At 32.5% G+C, this 4,161-nt stretch overlaps 1 pseudogene; it reads right to left on the bottom strand.

The window, feature by feature from the left end:
* The window catches only part of LOC107648454, a 10,798-nt pseudogene continuing 7,847 nt past the window's right edge, over positions 1,211–4,161 (bottom strand).

Raw genomic sequence — 4,161 nt, 5'->3', positions numbered from 1 at the left:
ATTGGCGTGAAGGTGAGTGGTGGGAAGGGGAAAAGGTTACGTTGTATTTGGTGGTGACAAGGAGAAAAAATTTACGAAGTGTTGGTGTATATTTGGCCTAGATACATTAGACAACACTTTTGAAGCGCACCTAAAATATAATAAATAGATTACTCTTTAAAAACGCTCTCTTTGGTGTAAATAGTGTACCCATAGATATTAAGATAAGATTACGCTTTATATGTTATCTTTATAATATCCAAGGAGATACTTTTCAAGTGATGCCACAACTATTTTTCTTATTCTTCTATAAAAGTTGACACGGAAAAAAATGTAGCCTATTCTATAAATAAGCTACGCTTTTCAAATGTAACTTAAAAAAAGGGTAAATTATTGAAATAAATCAAGTGCAATCCAAAATTACCCAGATCTCCTAAAACGAAATTTCTTTTGTGAATGTCCTAAGACACATTTCTATATAAATCGAATTTAATAAATTTAATTTACAAAAAATAGTACTAAATCGAATCAAGTAGATTCGAATTACATGAAACCTGAGAAAGGCCATAAATCGAAACAATAAACTTCGAACTATAAATCACCATAAATCAAAACAACTGCATTTGATTTTTATTTGCATGTAAATCGGACCAATTCAGTTCGATTTAGACACGTGAATAGCAGTCCATGTAAATCGAAACCCATAGATTCGATTTACAAGCAACATCTCCCAATTTTAATTACTCTGCAGGTCCCTATAGTTTCACCGAATTTTCAATTAGGTCCCTATACTTTTTTTCTTTTCAATTGGGTCCTTATACATTATTTTTTTTTCAATTTAGTCCCTGTTAACGTTAAACGTCAAAAAAATGTTAGTGAATTGTGAAATTACTTATATACCCTTAGGGACCCAATTGAAAAGAAAAAAAGTATAAGGACCTAATTGAAAATTCGATGAAACTATAAATATTCAATGAAAGATATTCCTATAATCCTTTTTATTTTGTCACTATCATTCTTTTGTTTATTTATATACAAATTGTACCAAGAATAGTTTTTCTTTTTTTTTTTAACTTTCAAAATACCTTATTTTTAAAGAACATATAGAAAAAAAAAGAATGGATAAAATGAAACAGAAATAGTAGTAATAAGTATATATAAAATTCAATTTCCATTATTCAAGTATTTATTATAATCATATAATATTTTACATTTGTCTAGATTCATGAAATATAGTTTGTGTCTTTATCATATCATGGTATACCATAGAAAACCACAAGGTTATGTAATTTGTGTTATTGAAATTTGAAATCTAAAAATGAAAACCATAGAAAACATAATTTCAGTGTAATACAGATAATCTATAAATCAGTTCTTGTGTTGCAACCTCCCACTCCCACTTTCTGAACCAGCATAGGATCAACAATAAAGAGTAGACTTGAGTTCATCAAGTGTCCCAACAAGATAGTCCACCAAAAGCTTCATTCAAAGCATACTTTGAGTTCATCAAGTATCCCAACAAGATAGTCCACCAAAAGCTTCAATCAAAGCATGGTAGCCTGTAGCCTTCTTTTGAAATAAAGGAAGTTGGAGCAGGATCATCTTTGTGAGGTCCATTCACCTCTTTGAAGGTTCTCCGGTCACCACCATATACACCTCCATGGTTGAAAACAATCACTACCACAGGTAACTGACTAACTGGTATCTAGATTGAAAAGAAGATAAAACATATAAGGCAATACATATTTTCTCAAGTATCGAAAAAAGATAAGACATATAAGGCAACAGTCCAGAATTTTCACTCCACATCCCTGGATTAAACCATTACAAACAGCATCAATAGTCCCGACTCTTTTATAATTTAGTTTCTAAAAAAAGGACTCTTGCAAACAATCCTGACAAATTCAGGACAACAAGATTCGTTTATAATTTACCTTTACCACTGCTCAGTACTCAGTACTCACTAGTAACTAGCAAAAAAAATCTCCTAGAACTTGGAATTTTGGGTTGTCGCATAGTAATTACACCAGCTTATGTAATCCTATCTATCACAGAAACATAAAAGAGTTCATGGAAGATCTAGTTCAAAACAATTGCAGTAAAAATAAGAACCATTCCACTATATGATAGATGAAAATATAACTAAAGATAAGAGCATCAATAAGTATGGATTCAGCAGTATATACCTCAACTTCAATGGTACTAAATTTGAATCCAAAATCCCTTCAACTGCAACAATAAGTCAATCGGGACAAGCCACTGCAGCAGCAATGCAATAACCAAGGCCAACCCCTATGGTCCCCCAAGTCCCTGCATCCAACCTAATCCTGCTCTGTCTGAACAAACACAGCCCTACCTACATCCATGGTGTTTGCACCCTCGGACACCACTACCGGAGCCGGGCTTCCGACTCCAAGAATTACATCTCTTATGATCCTCGTTGGTGTTAAGAAATTGAATGGCACAACATCCTTAGCAATCTGAGCCTCCATCTTTGGCGCATTATCCTTAGACGTCTTCCATATAGCTTTCCCCAAGGGTGGTTCCTGGTCAAACAAAAAGATTATCCTTAATCTCCTTATTCAGAGTCTCTGCAACCGTTTTCGCATTACCAACCAAATCCAAATAGGATTTTCTCAGCTCAATCTCTTCCTCACTAATATATATAATATTGTAAACCTTAAACCATTACATAAAAAAAATTAAAAATCAATTAAAAAAATATGTATTCAACCGCTGCTATATTTTTTATAATCAACTCAAAAACCATTATCTCAACAAAAATTATCATATACTTAAATCTGTTTCATCAACTTTGAAAAACAAACAAAAAATTTAACTCAGTTACCTGTTTTGGCATATTGACTTCAGGCAGCGAGGCGCGGCCCGGTGAGGCACGGCGAGAAAATGCCACGAAACCCACGGACGAACAACGTGGAGCAGAGCAGAGCAGACGGACGAACTGTACATAGCAGATCAGAAGCGACGGAAGACCACCAACCGATGTACGCTCACACCGTCACGGACGACGACGCAGATGGATGATAAACCCAACGAACGGAGGAGAAACGCCAAGAGCTTACTGTTTCCTATTTTGCTGTGAGAGGGGAAAAGAAGATAAAGAGATTCGTGAAGTGAGGAAGAAAAAGGAAAAAAGAAGAACAAGGAAAGAAAGAAGATGGAGTGCGTATTTGGCTTGGTGGGTGACAGGTTCACGATCGTGGTGGCGGACACGTCGGCGGTTCACAGCATCCTTGTGCACAACTCCAACAAAGACAGAAAGTTAGGGCTGGCAAGGGATCTTTCATTTTGGGGACCAAGGGCTATTTTGGTATTTTAAAAAATAGAGAGGTGTTTAATTAGTTATTTTAAATTAATTATGAGAATATTCTATTTTTTAACAGAATATTCTGTTATCTCAAACGATTTTGTCACGGCAGAAACTAAATTGAAAAAAAAATTAATGTCTAGGGACCCAATTGAAAAGAAAAAAAGTATAGGGACCTAATTGAAAATTCGGTGAAACTATAGGGACCTGCAGAGTAATTAAATATAACTTTATATATTAATAAATATATAAATTTATTTAAAAGTTATATATTTATATTTATTATAATATTTAAAATGAAAAACTTATTTATTAAATATAATTATTATTAATTATGCTTATTAAAAATTATTAAGAAAGATGTTGCTTGTAAATTGAATCTATGGGTTTCGATTTCTAAAAACCATTAAATCGAAACAATTGGCTTCGATTTACATGGACTGTTGTTCACTTGTCTAAATCGATCTGGTTTGATTTACATGTAAATAAAAATCGAACGCAGTTGTTTCGATTTATGGTGATTTCTAGTTTGAAACTTATTATTTCAATTTATATAGAAATGTGTTTTTGGAGATTCACGAAAAAAATTTCGTTTTGGGAGATCTAAATAATTTTGGACTGCACTTGGTTTATTTCAATAATTCACCCGAAAAAAATGTGGTTAAATTGATATTTATTTTGTAATAGTAATAAAAAAAAGGCCAAAATATCCTTAATATTATTTTCTCTCTCTACTAATTCTTTGGTCTTTTAACTTTTTCTTTCTATATAATAATAAAGGAAATAATAGATAAATTAAAAGTTAATTAATGACTTCTTGAAATTAAAAAAGTTATTTAATTTGCAACAAAAAT

The sequence above is a fragment of the Arachis ipaensis genome, chromosome B06 (assembly GCF_000816755.2).
Source record: "Arachis ipaensis cultivar K30076 chromosome B06, Araip1.1, whole genome shotgun sequence".
NCBI lineage: Eukaryota > Viridiplantae > Streptophyta > Magnoliopsida > Fabales > Fabaceae > Arachis > Arachis ipaensis.
This window is presented reverse-complemented; position numbering and strand designations above follow the sequence as displayed.